The sequence below is a fragment of the Mustela lutreola genome, chromosome 17 (genome assembly GCF_030435805.1).
Source record: "Mustela lutreola isolate mMusLut2 chromosome 17, mMusLut2.pri, whole genome shotgun sequence".
NCBI lineage: Eukaryota > Metazoa > Chordata > Mammalia > Carnivora > Mustelidae > Mustela > Mustela lutreola.
Window position 1 is genome coordinate 23,881,285 of NC_081306.1, and position 22,668 is coordinate 23,903,952.

General features: G+C 39.7%; 1 long non-coding RNA gene across 4 annotated transcripts in view; it reads left to right on the plus strand.

Annotated features, from left to right (window-relative positions):
- The window catches only part of LOC131820149 (uncharacterized), a 59,464-nt gene that overhangs the window by 2,968 nt on the left and 33,828 nt on the right, over positions 1-22,668 (plus strand). For 3 of the 4 annotated variants that reach the window (XR_009349482.1, XR_009349481.1, XR_009349483.1), the window contains exon 2: positions 20,901-21,044. This is a non-coding gene — a long non-coding RNA (uncharacterized LOC131820149). Of the gene's footprint in view, positions 1-1,874; positions 1,937-20,900; positions 21,045-22,668 lie in introns of those variants that run through there. The other variant, XR_009349484.1, reaches the window with a different exon arrangement.

Here is a 22,668-nt window from a genome sequence, read left to right on the forward strand (position 1 = left end):
TTTGCCTCCTTAGTTGTAGAGTTCTGTCAGTCACTGCGCTTTCAAGTCATTGGTGAAGTGTATAGAAAATGCCTGCTTTCAGGGAACCGAACGGATGTTGAAAAGGTGAGACAAAAAGGTCTTCAGTGGTGGGAGTCGCACCCTTGGAATAAGTGTGTCCATGGGAGACATAGTTGGTCTGTGTGGGTACATTGGGAAAGGCTTTACTGAATCTGGGATTTATGATTCTTGGAGGTCATTTGTTGGGCAGGCCAATACACGTTAGTTGTTTGTTCCCTCCTCCATCCTTTTTCAGCTCTTCCTTCACTTCAGAGGTCATCCACTCCTTTCCACTTCTCCCCACAGGCTGGTAACTCCCATTTACTGTATAATAACCATCACCAGCCTTATGCGTCCAGGCCCAAGGCAGGCAAATCCAACTCTCTCTGCTTGGTCCACTGGCAGTTTTCATGCCTTTTCTTTTCTTTCTTTCTTTCTTTCTTTTTTTTTTTTTTTTTAAAGATTTTGCTCATTTATTTGACAGAGATCACAAGTAGACAGAGAGGCAGGCAGAGAGAGATAGAGGAGGAAGCAGGCTCCCCGCTGAGCAGAGAGCCTGATGTGGGGCTAGATTCCAGGACCCTGGGATCATGCCCTGCACCGAAGGCAGAGGCTTTAACCCACTGAGCCACCCAGGTGCCCCTCTTGTTGCCTTTGAAATAAAGTCCAAATGCCAAGCATCACGAGGGGCTCCTGATTCAGTTCTTTTATGTTCCTTTAGGATTTCTGCAAGCAGACTGCCACCAATCCCCATCTGCCCTTCACATATAGGGGTCTGTGTTTCCTGCCAACTGCTTTTGTCTTGGGCTTGGACCATGGGACCTCATTTCCATACCTTCACACCTTCTCTTCCTCTGGATTTTCTCTGAAATGCTTTCCCTTGCTTCTGTGTCCTGCCTCACTACCATTTGGACTGCTAGATGTCTCGGGAAGCCTTTTCATCAATCCAGTCAGGTGTAGCTCATCTTTGTAATACTCGAGTTGTATTTTTATTGGCTTACCTCACCCTCCAGATCGTGTACAATTCATTTAACACTTGAACAGAAGTTTTATTGGATCACCTATTACATTTTACCATTTTTGAGGGTAGGACCTTTTGAAAACAAAACAAAACCGAACAAAACAACCTAATGATTTTGAGGGGGGTGGGGACAGAGGGAGAGAGAAAGTTTTAAGCAGTCTTCATGCAGACTCTGAGCCCCACATGGGGCTCCATCTGATGAGCCTGAGATCCTGAGCGTCTGACCCTTAACTGAATTGAGCCACACAGGTGCCCCCTGAGGGCAGGACCTCTCTTTTCACATCTTTATTTTTCTAAACTGTGTAGTATAGTGCCCGGCACTGACAGGGCTTCAGGAAATGTGTATAGAATAGATGAAGAAGAGTTTTAGTTGGAATCCCCCTTAAAACTGTTCCATCTGTTTGAAAGTTTTATGTAATAAATAACCTTTCATACTAGGGCTTGAATCCTCTGTCTGTAGTGTTACTAGGATAGGGGAAAGTTGTCTTGATGAAGTGTGTCCTTAAAAGTAATATATCTGTTTTTTTTCTCATTTTGTTTTTCTCACCATGGGCTGGAAATTAAAGCCAGAACTTGAGTCTTGGACGCGGTAGGCAGTGCCTTGAAAGTACTTCCTGGAGCTTTGTGGAGCTTCAGAGCATGAGCACATTGACCTGAACAAGAACTCTGATGATTCCTAATCCTATTTGGTTGTCCATTTAGTTATTTAAGTGGCCGAGAAAGTCTTAAAGTCTGCTGAGGAAGCGCAGATCCGTCATGTGCAAAATCGGTTTTGAGGAACTAGATGGGTGTGCATGTGACCTGCTGTCTAAAGGCAGTTTAAGAATGGGAACAGAACATGTTGGGTATCGATGGAGGGGTTATGCTGTCCGTCGAGTAAGTTCTCTTGTGTTCATCTACCTGTAATTGAAAGTTGTACACAGAGTATATTCTGTTGAGGACTGTGGATTAATTCTGTTAAATGGAAGTGTTGACTCATTCACTTCACGTATTGAGCTTTAATTTCAGTTCTATGCAGTGATTGACTGTCGTGTCAAAGAAGAATTGTCAGTAAAGACACTGCAAGAAAACTACAGTGTTAGTCAGAAATCAGGAATAGTGGAAATCATAAGGTAAACAAGGGAGATTTTAATTTTTCAACAGGATTAGATAATGCTCTCTTTTCCCTCCCTTTCTCAGTTTAGAAAAACTATTTAAGTGATCCTTTGGTTGAGAAGAGAAACTGGTAGAAGGGATATGTTAAAAATAATCTTACTTAAAACTTCATATTAAGAGCATTCGCAATACATTTTAAGATGAAGTTACTTTTGCGGGGGACAGGAAATTAAAGGGGGTGTAGGCTGCCAGTATTATCAGCCTGTATTGGATCTTCAAATCTGTCGAGTACTTGGTGGTTAGTCAGGGAGAAAACAAAAGAAAACCAAACATAAACCTGATGACTGCTTTCTGAGAAGAGATGAGATTTCCTATGTACGGTAGAAGGTTTATACACTGTTCATTCTTTTCTAGAAGTAAAAGTTGTCGAATATCATAAGTCTGCCAGAATATCCGAGGTTTCAAGAAATAAAAATTCAGCTTAAAACGACCTTCAGTCAAAACCAAACCGTTCTGTGGTCTTGGGGTGCCTGGGTGGCTCAGTTGGTTAAGTATCTGCCTTTGGAACAGGTCAGGATCCTGAGGTCCTGGGATTGAGCCCCACGTCGGGCTCCCTGCTCAGAAGGTCTTACTTGGAGAGAAATGAGGCACTTACCCAGGTGGATAGGAGGTAGCTACCGTAGTAACACCTGCTTGTAGCCGGGTTAATACCCATGTGTTCACTTCGAATTTCAAACTTTAATAAGCATGAAGGTTGGAACTCGGTTTATCTGGTACTACCAAAGCCTCTTTTGAATTTTTATCCCACGAAGGAGAGAGATTATCAGCACATTGGTAAAATTTAAAAAATAAGTGATGTATTTGTAGGGTATGTTCCTGTATCATTCCATATATTCCTGATTCTCCTTTCTTTTGGTTGTGAAGGTGGTAATACATGCTTGGATGGAATTAGGGGACAAAACAACATGAAGGTCACTTTTATGCTGCCCATGCAGAATTACTTTTATTTGACCAATTTATTTGTTTATTCCCTGGACCACAAATATTTGCATAATTATAGTTTTCCTGGTGCTGTTTAATGTGCTAGTTCATTGAATTTTGAACGTGCTATAGGTTGTAGTTCCATGTAGAAATGGGGGTATCAGGCAGTGTGTGATTCAAAACTAATTGAGTCTCTGGATTGAAAGACATCAGTTCTGACCCATTGGTTCTCTAAGGAAATTGTTTTGTGATCACTTCATAGTTTTAGGGATTCCTTTTTGTAGGAAATAAAGCTAACATCCAGTTTCCAGTTTTCTTTTTGTTTTGGTTTGTTTTGCTTTGGGGGAGAATGAAAATATGTCTCTGGATTCTTAGGATCTGTGGCATGATTAACTTTGCTGAAGTCTTTCATGAAAAGAAAAAGTATGGAAGACAATCCAGATTTAATGTTTTTCTACTAAATTTGTTTAACATTGTGGTGCTCCAGCGTTCCTATGTATCGGAATCCCCTGGAATGCTTGTTGAAACACATTGCTTGATTTCCGGCTCTACCCACCACTTTCTGGGTTTTTTTAATGACGTAGGTCTGGGGTAGGGCCTGTGAATTTGCATTTATTTCTTAGAAGTTACCAGGTGATGTTAGTGCTGCTAGTGCTGGTCTAGAGAGCGCTATTGGGAACTATTGGTTAGATGACCTTAAATACGAAAGAGAGGCCAGCCATGTTTCTTAATGAAACTGGAGATAGTTTTATTGTTACAGAAAATTGATGTCTTGGTATTTCACAGGGAATTTAAGAGAAGTGATATCCATTCACGTTTTAATTCATTAATTAATTAATTTAAATGATTTTATTTGTCGGGGGAGGTGGGGGAGAATGAGGAAGCACAAGCAAGGAGAGAGGCAGGCAGAGGCAGAATCAGGCTCCCTGCTAAGCAGGAAGCCCCATGCGGGACTCGATCCCATGACCCTGGGTTCATGACGGGAGCTGAAGTCAGTTGCTTAAGTGCCTGAGCCACCAAGGCATCCCTGCATTCATTTTTTTCACTTAGAGCTGGAATTAGATGTGGTTTCTTCATAAAGACATTGTGTGTAGTAGAAGAGCACTTATCAATTGGGGAACCATATCCACTAAATTTTTATCGTCCACATTGAAAAGTCAGATCTTGTCTTGGGCTATTAATATGTGTTGGATTTCAGATACATGTAGTTTTAAAGGATGTTTCTTTTTAACATATGTTTGAGCCAAGTTTGATAGTCAGTAAACTAACCTTTCAATAGAATGTTGGCCAAAGAATATGAATAGGTAGTTAAAGAATGACAAATTAAGTCCAGAAACATGAGAAATATATAACTTCTATTACTTCAATACAAAACAGTATTTTTGGGAAGTCAAATTTTAAAGACTACAAAATTGTTAGTGCATCCAGTAAGAAGTGGACATTGTAACAGCCTTGGTGGCTAAGATAAGCTGCTTTACATTTTCTGAAGGCCAGTTGGTAGCAATTCCTTTAAAAATATTTGTAGCTTGTGACCCAACATTTGCACTAGGAATTAGTGTTCTCTGCATATGCATTTTCTGTGTAAATTTATTTGTTACATCGTTATTACAACAAAAAATAGCTTCCTGGCCAATATACTCATTAAATGTTGGTAGTATGCTTCATGAGGGGGCAGGTCTTTTGCTAAGACCACAAGGGTCTGTGGCCCAAAATGTAGAGTTTGATAGTAATTCTTGCTGCAAGTTAAAAACAAACAAACAAAACAGTCTACATAGAGGTCAGGGAATTGATACAAAACTGTGTAATAGTTACAAATATTTTGCAGGTCTTAAAAATGTCAGCTTTACTTTTCGTATGGTAAAACTGGAAATAACCCAAATGTCCTTCTGTAGAGGAGTGGCACATCCATACCAGATGGAATACTTCTCAGCAATTAAGAAGGAACAAACTCTGGATGCATGCAACAACTAGTGTGGATTTCAAGGGCATGATGCTGAGTGAAAAAAAGCCAGTCTGTACAGTTCACACACTGTAGGCAGCCATTCACGTTTTTGTTATCACAAAGTTAGATTAGCAGTCACCAGAGGGTTAGGGCTGGTGAGGTTGGGGGTGGAGTGGGTGGTTGTGACTGGAAAGGGTTACTGAGAGGGAACGTTTTTGTGTTGATGAAATCTGATCTTGATTGTGGTGGTTGTTACCTGAATCTACACTTGTGATAAGGTGACCTAAAATGGTACACATGTGTTCCAATGTCAGTTTCCTGGTTTTGATGTACTGTAATCCAGAGGATGCAACCCTGTCTGGGAAATGAGGTGCAAATTATATGGGACTTGATACTGTTTTTGCAACACCCTGTGGCTCTGTAGTTATTTCAAAGTAAAATGTGAAGTTTTAGAAAGAATATATAATAGAAGGAAGTGTTCACAGTATTAGAATAAAACAAGTTCCAAAGTGATAAAACATATGATCCCACTTTAATATTTCATATCACTTAATACATTTACCTGGAAGTAATGAGTGATCCAAATATTCTGAGCAGTAGCATGGTGGATTCTTTTGGATTCTTTTGTGAATGTGTGTATGCTTCTCCATAATGTCGATAGCTTCGATGAGCTGGTATCACTCTTGTCATTTGAAAAACAGTATTCATAATAAGTTCCAAAAATCCAATTCTGGAATGTTGAAATTTAAATAACAGTTACATTGAGATTGTAAAGTTTTGTTTATATTGGTTGCACCAGGTTAGCATTTAAATAGCTCTTAGCTGAGATTGGAGAGTATATTTATCCTCTAAAACGTGTTGTGTATGTAAATGTAAAGCTCTTTTTTGCTCTTGGTATTACAAATGTCCTGTTTGATGTTCTGACTCCCCAGTGTTGTCCAATGTAAGTATATACATTGCAGGCCACATGAAATTTCAAGCTTCATTAACCACAGTGAGAAAGTAAAAAGCAGGCGAAATGATTATTTTTAAAGATTCTATTTCTTTTTTGTCAGAGAGCAAGAGTGAGAGCAAGAGCTAGAGCAGATGTGCTCTCAAGCCAGAGAGCCCCTGTGGGCACATGCACAATCCAGGGGGAAGGGCAGGCAGAGAGGGCAGACCAGGCAGAAATGAGAAGCAGGCTCCCTGGTAAGCAAAGGGCGGGATGTGGAATTTGATCCCAGGACTCTGAGATCAGGACCTGAGCTCAAGCTTAATTACCTGAGCCACCCAGGTGTCCTTTGGTGAAATCATTTCTAAGAAATTTAGTTTGTTTAATCAGTTATATCCAGAATATTATCATTTCAATATGTAATCAGTATAAAATCACAGTGAGATGTTTTACATTCATTTTATCATACTGTGATAAAAATCATACTGATGTGGGAAACAGAGGCAGAAGAAACATTAAATTTCCTTACCTCCTGACAAGCCCTTAAAACAGGCAGTGACTCTCCTCTAGGGACTCAACTACCCCCACCTTAAGGGCTTGCTAAGGGCAAAGGGCAGTCCTAGCCTGACCGACCCCCTCCCCCTCACCAGGACCCTGTGAGCACTTTAACAATTCCTTTGGAAACTTTACCGCTGAACCTGCCAGATAGTGCTGACGATCATTCCCAAGCATATGGCCTACTGATAGACATGTAAAGGGTCTCACAAAAAGGTATTACTACTAGTAGTGAATAACCTTTCCCCCCCAAAATAGCTGGCCCCTGAAGGTCCTAGAAACCTTGCTTCCAAAATTCCTTAGAGACTGACACCATGCCTAAACCCTTCCCCACCTTACAAATATATAATAGACCACTCCTGAGAACCCCAGGGCAGCATCTCTTCCTGCCCACAGGTCCTGTCCCCATACATTAATAAATCACCATTTTGCACCAGAGAGGCCTCAGGAATCCTTTCTTGGTCCTGAGCTCCAGACCTCACCCCACCAAACCTCAACTATGTTCTAGAATTTCATCATTTGGCATCCAGCAGGGGCTGTGGGTCTTTACATTTGGACTCTGAGCTTTGGTGCAAAGTTGGTGAGTCCGTTCTCACTTCTTCCTTTACTCTCACTTCAGGGCTTTTCAAGGAGTATGGTCTTACTGGAACACTTTCATGTCAGTTGCTCAGGCTTTAATCCTCTAGCCCGTGGCTACTCCACAGGGAAGAAAACATCAGATTTTTGGCTGGAAGTTAGTACACTGGCCGGAATGGTAATAAGACCCAGAAACTTGATGTCCTCTCTTTATTCCTGTTCTTACATAAAGTTGTCTTTCTTGGGCACAGGGCAGCCACCTCAGTCACCAGGAAGGACAGCTGCCAATCTTAAGACTCCCATGTGAGGTTTCTTCCTGATTGATCTAATGTGATCTCTTCCACATGCCAGGCCTCGCCACTTCCTGCCATGGGACTGCCACTGGGAGATGGCCAAATGCAGCCCCCGATTGAATTAAAATGCAACCGGGGATCGTTTCCTAAGGAAGTGGGCGGTAAGGACCCCATGTGTTGGAATGTCACATAGACCATGATGGGTTTCAATATTTACTGTTTCACGTCAGTGTCTTCTCCAAACTACATAAAGCTATGAAATTGGGTAATTTCCCCTTGCCAAACATTTTTTTGTTTCCCATGGGTTAAAAATGGCAGGGCAGCCACGCAACTTTTAGAGTATAGGATGGCACAATATCCTAGTCCATTCACTGGGCACCCATCTGTAGCCTAGGATGCGATGGGGAAGAAGAGGGATGCTGGCACCCCTCCAGGGCCTTTTATGGCAGGAATGCCTTCCTGAGAAGGTAGAATGGTGATCAATAGGGAGGTCTTGAGGGACACCTTCTTGAGGGTGGCTTTTGACATATGGGCAGCTCTGACATATCCTGTGTGGGACGCCACTCAGGCATCAGGGGGGATTTGGTAATGGACCTTCTTTCCTTTTCTGGGAGCATGGCCTCAGTAGGCTTCTTCAGTCCCAAGGACTCTGCCATGGGATGCTTTTGAACCCACTGGAAATAATTTGGATTGCAAAACTTAGGAGAGGACTGAGCTCCTGTAACACTGCATGGCCTCTGTGGGATCTATCAGTTAGATCTACTGTGCAGGAAAAGGGGTGACTGAACCTAGGGTACCTTCATTGTTCATGCCTAGGCCATCATTGCTCTACACCAGGACCCCGACCTAAGGGCGTTTTGCAGAATGTGTTTGTCTGAATGAGTGAGCTAGTCAACTCCCTCCTGACATATTGGGTGATAATTACGTCAATAAGCCTTCTAGTAAACCCAGGTTGCTAGGCCACCCCCTAGGAAAGGGGACTCTGACTTTCCCTCTCTCTGTTTCTCCTCATAGATGGGGGGGGGGCTTCTCCTTTACTCATTTCTGTGTTAATGGCTATAACTGGAGGCAACTGGGGTTAGTCTAACTCGAGATGGAGACTTTGAGGAATATTCCCAGGCAGCTGCCAAAACTCCCTTTGTTTCAGGGAAATTCCCTTTCTTCTTTGGCCTGACATGGACTGCTTAACCCCTCTTTCCTGGTAGGAAAACAAGGCTTCTGCTCCTCTGTTGGAGCTGTCCTTTTAACCATGGCTGGTTTTCTAAGGTTTGCTCTTCCAGACTAAGGAAATTTTATTCTTAAGAGGTCCGTGACTTAGAGCAATGTAAAAATATTTATTTGTAAATAAAGCCTTCAACTTTTCTTTCTATCTGAACCCTCCAAAACTCAAAAGGTCTCAGTAAGTATTTTCCTCCATTTGAGTAAGTATTTCCTCCAGTCAGTCATTTGAATAAGTTCAATAAGAATCTGTTCTCCTTGTAACAGAACACCATGGGAAACATGGGATATTTTGCCAAGGCTTTGACTAGAATGCCCTATTTGAGAAAGACAAAAAGAACAACTCAGATATGACCAGACAGCTTTAAGGAACTAAGGTTGCCTTTTTGAAACCTGGAGCCATAAAGCCCCTTGAAACTGTTGGCCCAATACCTGGCTTACAGTGTTCCCAGCAGCCTCACCAGGTGAGTAAAGAATGTCACTTTCTGGCAGGTGCTGGAACCTTGGGATACCCTGGGGGACCTCAAGAAGAGGAATCCACCCAAATCCACAGGTATTGCAGGCATGTCTGATGGCAAGTACATGGCTTGGCTTTTGGCCTGGAGAGGCTATAAAAAGTTCAACCTAGAAATTCCTTACAAGAAGTTCCAGTAAAGCAGATTCTAAAAGATCTATATGATCACTCACTGTTCTTGCTGAGCTTATGTAAATAATTAGGCCACATTTGTTAAAACTGGACTTGTTTTTCAAATAAACTAGTCCTGATTTGCCTATCTCTGGAAATGAGGGTTATTTTAGAGAGAAATTTACGCTTTAATAACACACCTTTATGAAGGTTACATTCTAGATTGAATTGTCTTTAAATGTTTGTTTACCTAAGCTAGACAATTTGAGGTTCACTTCAGAAAAGTTGCACAATAGCTCATTCAGAGGATCTTCTTGCATTTTTATTCTGTGGGGATAATAACAAGAGCCCATGGCACTTGGTTAAACCACTGGAAAATAAAATTGATTCCCAAACAATTGTATAACTTAACTATCACCTTGACCATTGTACTTCTCTATAGAGCATAACTGTTCAGATGTTACTGATCTTGCTTACTGTATTTGGCCAGATTTAAGATGCCCCTGTTTAAAATACAAATGATAGTTGGTTTACTGATGCCATGAGTTTTCATGAAAAGAGTAAGAAAATCTAGGTGTGCCATAGTGCCCACTAGCACTTTGTAATTGCCAAAGCCTTAAAAAGTTAAATATTTTGTGCATTCAGCCTGGCATCCAAAATCTTCTGGAAAGGTAGAAAAAACTAATCATACCTTAAAATGTCATATTACTAAGCTTAGTCTATAAACCCAGGAAAATTGAATTACTCTCCTACCAATAGGACTTCTCACAATGAGAACTGCTCCAAAACAAGCTGTAGGACTCAGCCCTTTTGACTTATTACATAATAATATTATATAATAATGATTATTATTATTATTATATAGTAATGAGTTATTATATATATGTATATAAAATATCTCTTTCCATAGATCTGTTATTAGATGAAGATTATAATGCCTTATTAAATACTCACTAGAGGCTGGTTTAACTTATAAGATACTCAATGAAGATACTAATCATGTACTCCCCAAACCTGATTTAATTATAGCTGAAAACCCACCCCATGTAAATCTCAGAGACATGGTTTATTTAAAAAAAAAATTGGAAGTCACATACAACAGAAAGCCCACATCCAAAATGGAAAGGTCCATATCGGGTCATACTATGTACTCCCACTGTGGGAAAGCTAGAAAGACACTCTTCATGGGTGCGTATATCTAGAGTAAAACCCTAACCTCCTTCACAGAAACCGAGTGAGCAAAGGAATGTGCCTTCTTACTCCTCTGAGCCCATAGACGACCTCAAACTTCTCTTCAAACCAAAATGAAGGTTGTAATTCTCTTTATCTTCCTTTCACCTATCTTAACTGACCGTTCCTTTCTACCGTGGGCACAGCAGTATACTGAACTACATAATCAGTTTGTTGGATATGTGGAATTTTGCCTATGTCAAGTACATCCAGGTTACCCTGGTGTGTTTTGCCTTTACAGGGCACTGATTGGCATTCTCTGCAGGATTATATTTCAGATATAATATATGGAGACAGTATGTACCAGGATAACTCTATCACTAATCCAGATGTTTCTTCCTGGCCCATCCTCAGCGAAACATAGAGTTCACTAGGACTCCATGACCAAACTTTTTCATACTCTCAAACTATTAAAGTCTTAACTGACCTTATAAGCCTACAAATTAATACCCAACAACTAGGGCCTAAGCCTAAGCTACAAAACCCTCTTCATTGCTATACCAAGGAAGGCATATATCAGATTTGGGATACATATTTGTGGGTCCTACCCACCATTGGACAGCTCAGTCAAAAGGCAGTTTTATGCCAGGAACAAAGAAATCATTCATATGATACATGGGCAAAATGCACACGACATCTAGGACGGCTATCATTAGAAATATGTTCTGAAATAAGAGTACTCCAGGCTACTGACTGGTTTGCTACTGATTGGGAAAGGTGTCCTGGCATTAGATGGACAGCTCCAGACGGAACCCACTGGCTATGTGGAACTAACCTGTGGCCCTGGCTTCCTCCAGGGTGGATAGGTCGCTGCACCTTAGGATTTGCCTGGATTCATGGGCACGATACTAAAATCATCACTACTCCAGCTAATCTCCCAGTTTAAAGCAAAGATGGACACGATCTGTTTTTAAGTGCTATGATCACTTCACATCCATCCGTAGTATGTATGGACCACATCTTCCTTATCCATTCATCCGTTGAAGGGCATCTTGGTTCTTTCCACAGTTTGGCGACCGTGGCCATTGCTGCTATTAACATTGGGGTAGAGATGGCCCTTCTTTTCACGACATCTGCGTCTTTGAAGTAAATACCCAGTAGTGCAATTGCAGGGCCACAGGGAAGCTCTATTTTTAATTTCTTGAGGAATCTCCACACTGTTCTCCAAATTGGTTGCACCAACTTGCATTCCATCCAACAGTATAAGAGGGTTCCCCTTTCTCCACATCCTCTCAAACTCACGTTGTTTCCTGACTTGCTAATTTTGGCCATTGTAACTGGTGTAAGGTAGTATCTCAATGTGGTTTTAATTGGAATCTCCCTGATGATGAACATTTTTTCATGTGTCTGATAGCCATTTGTATGTCTTCATTGGAGAAGTGTCTTTTCATGTGTTCTGCCCATTTTTTTTGACATGATTACCTGTGTGTATTGAGTTTGAGAAGTTCTTTATAGATCCTGGATATCAGCCTTTTTTCTGTATAGTCATTTGCAAACATCTTCTCCCATTCCGTGGGTTGCCTTTGTTTTGTTGACTGTTTCCTTTCTTGTGCAGAAACTTTTGATATTTGACATGGATTTCTTACATGCAGACATAATTGTGTTTCTTTTTTGTAAATATTGTAGTCTTTGCCTTTTTAAAGAGACCATTTTGGGTTTTTATGTTTATTGATAGGATTTGTTTTAAACCTGTCTTGCTATTTGTTCTCTGTTTTTCCCACCCATCCTCTTTCCTCTTTTCTTCTACTGTCTTTGGCTTAGTTGAATTGGTTTTTGTTTTTGTTTTTAAATGCAGTTTATATCATTTCTTCTTAGCTATAACTCTCTGGTTTTAGTTGTTCGTTTAGTATACCTCTTTACTATGTATCTAAGGTCATCTTCCAGATTTTTTCCCTATCCAGGTGACCCCTGACCAGCTTGGGGATTAGGGATGCCAGCCCCATATAGAGTTGAAATCCCAATATAACTTATGAGTCCGCCAGAACTTACATACTTCGAGCCTACTGTTTACAGGAACACTTACCAATAACATAAGCAGTCAGTTAACGTATTATGCATGCTGTCTATATTTTACAATGTATAATGTGGTGAATTCAGTTAGAGAAAAGAAAATACTAAGAAAATCATAAGGAAGAGAAATACTGTATGAAAAATACAGTATTTTTCATACCATGTATTTTTTGAAAAGATATCCACTTGTAATTGAACCCACGTAGTTCAAACCATGTTGTTCAAGGTTTATCTGTAGTTGAAGAGTACAGGTATGCGGCCAGTTTCCTGTAACTAGCCTTTCTGTGATAGTGCTGTTGTAATCCTCCGTAAGAGAATTTTTATATAGTCACTTATCTTTTAAAGTGATTGCAAAATATAAAAAAAGAAATCTTTCCTATTTTTCCACATATGTACCAGTTCTGGTGCTCTCCATTCCTTTGTGTAGAGCCAGATTTCCATGGGGAATGTTTTTATTCTGCCTGAAGGACCTCTTGTAACATTCTTTTGTTTTTTTAAAGGTTTTATTTATTTATTTGACACAGAGAGAGATCACAAGTTGGCAGAGAGGCAGGCAGAGAGAGAGGGGGAGGCAGGCTCCCTGCTGAGCAGAGAGCCTGATGCAGGACTCGATCCCAGGACCCTGAGATCATGCCCTGAGCCGAAGTCAGGGGTTAACCCTCTGAGCCACCCAGGTGCCCCTTCCTGTAACATTCTTATAGTTTGCGTCTGCCAGTGATTGATTCTTCTGTTTATTTCTCAGATTTTATTTTGCTTTTCTTCTGATAACAGCTTTTTGAGCTATAACGCATATATAGTACGGTTCATCTAGTTAAAGTGTGCGGTTCATTGGTCTTGAGTGTATTGGCAGAATTATGAACTGTGGCCTCATTTCATCACCCCCAAAAGGAATCCTCTGGTTTTTCCTTGTCACTGTTCAGGGTGCCCCCACTCCCAGTGCACACAGCCATCCCCAGTGCTAGGGAACCCCTGATAAACCCTCTCTCTAAAGATTCAGGGTTCTGGGTATTCTGTATAAATGGAATCAGATGACATGTGGTCTCTTGTGACTGGGTCCTTTCACTATCATCATGTTTCTAAGGCTCACCTTGGAAACATGTATGTTGTAGCATGTATCAGTACCTACTCCTGTTAATAGCCAGATGATATTCCTTTGTATAGGTAAACGACCTTTTGGCTATGAATGAATAAGGCTGCCATGAATGTGAGTGTACACGTTTTTGTATGGATCCATGTTTTAATTTCTCTGGGATTTAGGCTTAGACTTGGAATCACTGGGACAAATGGTAACTCTTTAACCTTTTGAAGTGTAGGCTGTTTTCCAGAGTGGCTGCACCATTTCATATTGCCAACGGTGTATGAGGCTTCCGGTTTCTGTCCTTGTTTTGAAAGATGTTTTCAGTGGGTATAGAATTCTGGGTTCACTTTACTTCTTTCAGTACCTTAAAGGTGGTGTTCCATTGTTTTCTGGGTTTCATGATTTCAGATGAGTAATCTGCTGCCATCTCCCACCCCCTTTTTTCCTTGTCTACAAGGTGTGTCTTAGTTGCTTCTAGGATTTCTCTTTATCCCTGGCTTTTAGCAATTTATGATGGTCCTTGGTGTTTTCTACATGTTTCTTGTGCTTAGGGTTTGTTGAGCAGCACTGTGCTTTCTACTTAAAGCCTGTAGGCTGTTGGGAAATAAATAAGGAACATTTTTATAAAATGAACTAATGTTCAATCTACATTCCTAATGACTATAGTTGCAGCTGGCCCAGAAGAGCTAGGATTCTTTGAATTTCCCCGGGTACTGTTTTTCCTCCATGGAAAAATTGCTTTAGAATGGACCTTAGAGATCATTTTATCCAGTCATTACATCCAGGAATCCAGTGAGCTTAAGTGACTGGCCCCAAGTCACGAAACAGGTTAGTAGTAATAGAACCTGGACTAGACTTCAGGACTAGATTTGTCCTCTTCTGCCAAGTCGTATCACCTTTCTGACAGACCAAACATTAGGAAGATGATAAGAGGCATTCCGCTGTACTCTGCAGTATGAGTGCTATTATGCCTTAGATTTTATGGTTTCTTTACATTGAAGATTCAGAACTGTGGTAGACACGTGTGTATTTCATGACGAAATACGAACTGTTTCTTCTCAATTCCAGCTCTCATTTTTCTCTGTAGAAAGCACTTCCGTGAAATACTCCCCATTACAGTCTGAACTGTCTTAGACTTCCAGTACTTGGGTGTTGTCATAGGAAGCCCTGTGATTTGGTTTACACAACAGGGAAATTTGATACAAGGGGATTCAGGGTGTGAATTAGCTTTCTCTTGATTTGTCTGTGGACCTAATGTCTCCCAGTGGGAGAGATGTATGAATGTGGGTGGTGATTTGTTGTTGTTGCCATCACATGCATAAAACTCCCTAAGATTTCCTTTGTTTTTCGACTCCTTTCTTTGATGATTCTTCTCGGATGATTTTCTTCATAGATGATTGTGGAGCTCCTGTAGTACTTTGGCAGAGGTGGAATGCTTTACATGCTTTTATCCTTTTTGAAGTTTATAAGATTAGCTCTACAAAACATGCATTGGAAATACTAGATTGTGTCGTCATATGGAACATCTGGTTGTCTTGGAGTTGAAGTTTGATCAGTATGGTTATATGAGGCTTTCAGAAGTACATTTAGAAGTACATGATGAGAGGATTTGTTAGAGAAGTTTGAATGGAGTTTGGAAAACAAATGTTAAAATATTTTAAAGAAAATACTTAAGAAAACGATGTTTTTTAAAGGTTAGATATACATATACAGAATAGTCAGATTAATCCTTCTTGGTGTACAGGTCTGTGAATGTTCATGAACTTATTAACCCTGTAATTACAAGCAGTAATAATATTTGCATCATCCCCAAGAGAACCACTTTGTTTTTCATCATCAACAGTGTAGAATTCCGTTTGTGCATCCTCAGTATTTGACATTGCTGGTTCTTTGTCCTTTTGTAATACCAATATAATAGATTTAATGGTCTATCTTTGTAGTCTTAATTTGCATTGCCCTAATGACTAATGATAAGTGTCTTTTAATGCGTGCTTTTTTTTTTTTTTTAAGATTCAATTTATTTTACAGAGATCACAAGTAGCCAGAGAGGCAGGCAGAGACAGAGAGGGGGAAAGAGTCTCCCCACTGAGTGGAGATCCCTAGGTGGGGCTCCATCCCAGAACCCTAGGATCATGGCCTGAGCTGAAGGCAGAGGCTTTAACCCACTGAGCCACCCAGGCACCCCATCCTTTCATGTGTTTTTATGCAAGTCACCCATCTATCTCTGGGGAAATGCCTTCAGATATATTTTTTTGCCCATTGCATTTATTACTCAGCTTTCATACAGGTTTTCATAAATTCAAATAACAGTTTATTAGATACATATTTTGCATATTTTCTATCCTAGTCATTGGCTTTTCATTTCCTTCGTGGTGTCTTTCAGTGGGAGAGGGAATTTGAGGAAGGTGGTCAAAAGGCACAAATGCCAAGTTAGAAATAAGTACTAAGGATGAAATGTACAGCATCATGACCATGAGTCTGTTGTATTATGTATAGGAAAGTTGTTAAAGGAGTACATTCTGAGAGTTCTTACCCACGGAGAACTTTTTTCCTTTTTATTGTATTTATAGAAGATGATGGCTGTTCCAAACTTGTGGTAATCATTTTATGACATATGTAAATCAAATCTTCATGCTGTTCACCTTTACTTTTATAGTGGTATGTGTCAATTATTTCTCAAACCTGGGGAAATGCCCTCTTTCAGAAAATGGAGATTTTTAATTTTTTGAAACTCAATATATATATTTTTTACTTTTGCAGGTTATGCTTTTTATGTTTTGTTTTTTTGAAGATTTTGCTTATTTGACAGAGATCACAAGTAGGCTGGGAGGCAGGCAGAGAGAGGGGGGTGTGGGGAAGCAGGCTCCCTGCTAAGCAAAGAGCCCGATGTGGGGCTCCATCCCAGGACCCTGGGATCATGACCTGAGCTGAGGGCAGAGGCTTTAGCCCACTGAGCCACCCAGGCGCCCCTGCTTTTTATGTTTTATCCAAGGAATCTTTGCATAGACATGGTCCTAAAGATTTTCCTTTATTTTTTCTCAGAAGTTTTATAAGAACTTTAGTTTTACAGTTAGGTATTTAATCCATTCTTATATATGGATAAGAATATGGATTGAGGTTCTTAATTTTTATGTATGGACATCCCACCTTTTTCTGTACCAGTTATTGAAGACTCTCTTTTCTCTAATGAGTTAAATTGGTATCTTTGTTCAAAATCAAATGATCCTATGTATGCGTGTATATGTATCTGAACTTTGTGTTTTTGCCAATACCACACCATCTTTAATTACTATTAGCAGTCATCATAAACCATGAAATCCAGTAACATCAGTCCCTCAGCTGGGTACTACTTTTTCAGAATTTTATAAAATTACTTTCTTACTCATTTAGAGTCTATGAGGTCTTCTTTTTTCATCCTCATTTCTGTGAAATTTGGTGAGATTGTGACTGGATTGCATTGAATCTGTAGCTAGCACTGTCCAGTAGCAATAAGAACTTCTTGTAATGGGGGGGATGTTTCCCATCTACACTGTCCTGTATGGCAGTGACGGACAACATGTGACTTGAGCACTTGAAAAGTGATTAGTGAAATTGAGGAAATAAATTCTAAATTTTATGTGATTTTAATTAAATGCAAATGTAAATAGCCATGTTACTAGCGACTGCTGTGTTGTGTATCATAACTACAGGTCATTTTGAGGAAAATTGATTTTAACATTAATAAGTTTTCTCACCTACAAGCATGGTGTATCTCTTACTCAGTTAAGTCTCTGATTCTCTCATCAGTGTTTCGTATATTGTAGCATACAGATCTCCTACATATCTTTTTACATTTATCCCTGAATAGTTAATGTGTTTTTTATGCTATTAAGTTGTACTTTATGTTTTATTTCCAGTTGTTGGTAATATGTCAATAATATTGTATTTATTTTAGTATTTTCATGTTTCAGGTATGAAAGAACTTTGCACTCCTGATATAAACTCAATTCTTTATTACGTTTTACCCTTTTTATGTATTGCTGGATTCAATTTTCCAATTTCTTAAGGAGTTTTGGTTCCATATTCTTGAGAGAGCTGGATCGTTCTCTTGTGTTGCCTTTATTTTTGGTGTTCTGATAATGCTGACTTCATAACACTGAGTTGAAAAGAGTGTTCTCTTGGGAAGAAAGAATTGGTGAAGAATTCTATCTTAAATTTTTGGTAGAAATTCACCAAAGAAGTTGTCTTGGTGGGGGTATTCTTTTGGTTTTGTTTTAATTGTTGAAGTCTTTAAGTACAAATCAGTTAATTTAAATATATATAGGTCTTTTTACTTCACCTATTCTTATGTAACCTTTGATAATTGGAGAAATTCTTTGAGACATCTCATCTAAGCTGTCACATACACAAATCCTAAATTTCCCTTGTCCTTTTAATATCTATAAGATTTGTAATGATGTTTTTTTCTTGATTCTTGGTAGAATTTGCATCTTCTTTTTTTCCTTTGACTTAATGTACTTTTCCGTTTTTAAAACCTTTGGAAAGACAATCTTTTAAACTAATAGAAAAAGACGAAGTAATACTCATTCCCTAAATTTAAGAAATGTTAACTCTTTTTGTGCATTTGATTTGGATAGTTTTTTTTTTAAATTAAGATCTTATTTATTTATTTGCCAGAGAGAGAGAGAGAGAGAGTGAGAGCGAGCACAGGCAGGCAAAGTGGCAGCAGAGGCAGAGGGAGAAGCAGGCTCCCCACCGAGCAAGGCGCCTGATGTGGGACTCGATCCCAGGACGCTGGGATCATGACCTGAGCCAAAGGCAGCTGCTTAACCAACTGAGCCACCCAGGCGTCCCTGATTTGGATAGTTTTGATTAAAATATTCAAACACTGAACAATTTGCAGGAATTGAAGCAGTGAGCACGTCTTCTTTTTCTCCCTCAGTGCCTTTCTGAACCACCGTTACTGAAGGAGATCTATATCATTCCTTTGCATATTTCTGTATTTTTGGTACATATTTGTATGAATTCATCATCTGTATAAACCTTTTTTCTAGTTGGAAAATCTGTCTAAATGGTGTACTTTACGTATCTCTTTGCACCTTGAGTTTTTTGTTTTTGTTGTTGTTGTTATTTGACTTAGCTTTGTGTGACATACAACCATGTTGATACTGAACCTAGCATGCATAAACAGAATTCCAATTTTCTTGTAGAATACCGACAGTTTGGGGTTATCAGGTTTCAGGTCTAGAAAAGAGAGTGGAAAATGGGAGGGTCGTAAATGGTATTCGAATCTTTTACTGTACATTTTCCTTATCCAGAAGTATAAACTTCTTTTGGTATGTTTGTTAGCTGTTTGAAATTCTTCTGTTTGTTAACTGTGTTGGAATGTTAAGAAAGTATAATCTTCTGGACATTGTTCCCAGAGTTATAATTTGAACTTTGGTGTTCCTTTCATTTAGTGCCTTTATACTCTTTTCTTATGTTTTCTGTCTTTTGTCTTGTTACCTGTAATTTCAGGGTGCAAAAGGACCAGAGTATGTGCCCGTCTTGATTTTCTTTCTTTTATAAGTTTCAGGTAATGTAAGGATGTTACAGTTTTCAGATGGCTCCTTTACTGTTGCTTTTTACTTTGAAATGGGAAGGAAAGCTTCTCCACCTTTACTCTCTGTCTTCCTTTTTCTGGAAGCTGTCCATTGCATGTTTAGACTTGCTGGGTGCCGTCAGTAGGTCACCAGGTGGACAGGGGATAGCTTTGCAAGCTTTATGTGGAGGTTAGAGACAAATCGGGCTCCCAAAAGATTTCCACTAACCAGATATCCTATCAGATGGGAGTTGAAGGTGTCAAGGTGCTAAGAACCTAGGTTGGTGATTTGAACTGACTTGGTAAACTTGGAATTAATAATAAAGTGTATGCCTTTGTGTGTGTCCTACAATCTCGAAGGCATGCCTTCATCTGTACCATACCTTTCTGATTGAAGAGATTGTTCCAGGGTTTTTGGTTAAAAATTTAAATCCACCTCTAGAGATTGTTTTTTGCAGCTCGATGTACAAGTTTTCAGTGCTGAATTTCTTTCCTGTGTTCTCTGGTGTTTAAGAATCAGTAGCTAATGATTGTTTGAAATCACTTTTCTTTGGTCTGCTGTGTGGAGGGTTTATACCCCATAAAAAAGATTCATATATTCCAAACTTAAAATGTGATGCAGCCTCAGAATATGTGAGCTACTGGTATTCTGTAGAGGTAGCAGTGCAAATATGCTATGTTGAAATTAATTTAACTTGAAAAAAATTTTATCTTGTAATACTTGTAGATTTATATGCAGTTATAAGAAATACTAGAGACATCTCACATCTCCTATAACCTTTATCCTGTTTTTCCCAGTGATAATGTCTTGAATGACTGTAGGAAACGGTAACACATCCAGAAACTTGACACTGACACAATCCAGACTTTATTTAAATTTCCAAGTTTTACTTAGACCTATCTGTGACGTTGCCATTAGAGGAAATGAGAAAGAAAGAGAGTGTATGCGTAATTAGTTGTAGGTAATGTTACCATACATGTAGTTTGGAATGCCACCATCAGAGTGAAGATACAGAGGAAGTCCGTCACAAGAATCCCTTCAGTCCCGTCCTCTGCTCCCAGCCTCTTCAGCAACCACTCATCTGGACTCTCTCCCGTGATGTTGTCATTTCAAGAAGGTTTTGTAGATGGAATCCTATATATGTTACCCATTAAGAGTGGATTTTTTTTCACTTAATCATAATTAATTTATGGTGAATTCAAATTGTGTGTTTTACTAGTTATCGCTTTTTACTCTTCAGTTAGTATTCCATGCTGTGGACATACTGAGGCTATAATATCCACCCATTCTAGGGTATTTGAGTTGTTTTCAGTTTTGGGCTATGATCAGATAAAGCTGCTAGAAACACTTACGTAAAGGTTTTGGTGTGAAAATAGGTTTTTCTTTCTTTAGAATAAATGCCCAAGAGTATACTTACTGAGCAATGTATTGACTGTGTTTGGGTTTTTTTTTTTTTTTTGACCATGTAGATGAGAATGAAATACCTGCTGTTAGACATTGCTAAACAATACACCTTAAATGGAAAACTGTCATGTTAAGTTCCTTTTAATTCTATTACAGTTGGTGTTTGAAAATACAATCTTTTGCCTTTGGTAACTGTGAGAAGTTGTTGAAAACTAAATTAGCTTCTACTAAAAATTTTGGAGGGTTGGGTTTTTACTTATAACAGCATTTTTTTAAATATTATAATACACAATTCACCTGTCAAACAATTTAGCGAGTTTATACATGTGTCCATTAAACAGATATTTGTGGAGAGAGGGAGAGAGAATCCTGAAGTAGACTCCCCACTCAAGATGAAGTCCAGTGCCGGGCTGGATGCCAGGACCCTGAGATCGGGACCTGAGCTGAAACCAAGAGCTGACCGCACATACCATTTGGTTTAAATGGTAAAGATGTTTGTTAATTCCCAAGATACCCATTGAAGGGCAAAGGTCAAAATGGCTTCAGATTGCCTTATAGATCCAGGCTCCCTCTGCTACTTCTTGTTTCCCTAAGGCTGGTTCCTCACAGTTGGCAGAAGACTTCACTGGTATTTTGGGCTTCAGCTCCTGGCTTAGAACACTAAAACTTTGGTTCCTTGTAGCGTACACCAGGGAGAGTTTAGGCTACCATAGCATTTTCCAGGTTGTGTAGATCAGAGTTCAGGCTACTGCACCATTTTCTACGTTGTAGCTATTATGTTTATTGGTTCCTGGTTTTCCCACTGAGACCTGCCTAAGGGATGTGAAGGAGTGGTACCTATTACAGAGCTGGGGGAAAGGCTTAGGAAGTCATTCAAGTGAGTTTTAGGAAACAATCTTGGAGCTCTTTTCCCATAGACCTAGAACTTGTGGTCGAGCAGAATTGTCTGACTGGCTCATTTTTATATGCTTAAGAACCATTTCTAGTATCTTTTAAAGTGAACTGTCCAAGTAAGGAATCACCTTTTTGGCCATATTAAAGTGATAATAACACTATTAGGCTCTGCAAGTCCTTTCTATCAAGGAAGGCAATGAAAAGAGTTGAGATGGGAGAGTGACTCATTCTCAATCAGATGGAGAAATTAGCCAAATGACCCCAAGTCCTTGGGCATGCAGGGAATCCTGGCCAAAAAGATAGAGCCTCTGCGTAAATTTTGTAAGAAATGCAAAGAAAGTTTAAAGTGACAATAAGGACAAGGACCTTCCTTTGAGCTGAGGGTGAACCCAGGCTTTAGGAAGATGGGACCAGGCCTGCCTAAGAGGCCTGAAGCCTCCATTCGGGGCTCCTGAGGCAGCTTTCGGGGCTGCCCCTTGGAGCCCTGGGGACCTGGGTGCCCTGAGGCAGCGAGTCAGCAGCCTGCCTGCCTTCTTTCTCTGCATGGGCTGGCATGTCTAGAGTGCTTCCCAAGTAGGGTGTGGTGAGCATCTTTTCAGTTTTTGTTTCAACATCCAGTCTGTTGTGGATGATACTGTTTAACATACAACAAAAATGATTTCCTTGAAATAAAATGCAAGATAACCTGTAAACTACAAGCTCAAATGATTTATTAGGAGAATCAATAGACACAGAACTCCTATATCACATTGCAGTACATTTCTACATGCTGCTCAGGTTTTGTTCTTAAGATAGTTACACTTTAAGCAACAGGGCTGTAGAACACAGATTTTATCTTCCTTTCCCCCTTTTATTCGCCATCTCCTTTGCCCAAGCTCCTCACCCTGGCTCTGAATAAGTCCATTTTGGGGGCAATGTTTGCTCGTGCCTTCCTCTCCTGCAGTCAGTCTGTGAGGTCAGTTTATAAGCATAGAGAATTTTACCCACACAGGTTGGAGATGAAGGGAACATGGTAAGAAATACATCTTTATTTTATTTCATTTTGCTTGGACATTTATCTGCCCCATATTCTTTTTTTTTTTTTTTTTTTTTTTAAAGATTTTATTTATTTATTTGACAGAGAAATCACAAGTAGATGGAGAGGCAGACAGAGAGAGAGAGAGAGGGAAGCAGGCTCCCTGCTGAGCAGAGAGCCCGATGCGGGACTCGATCCCA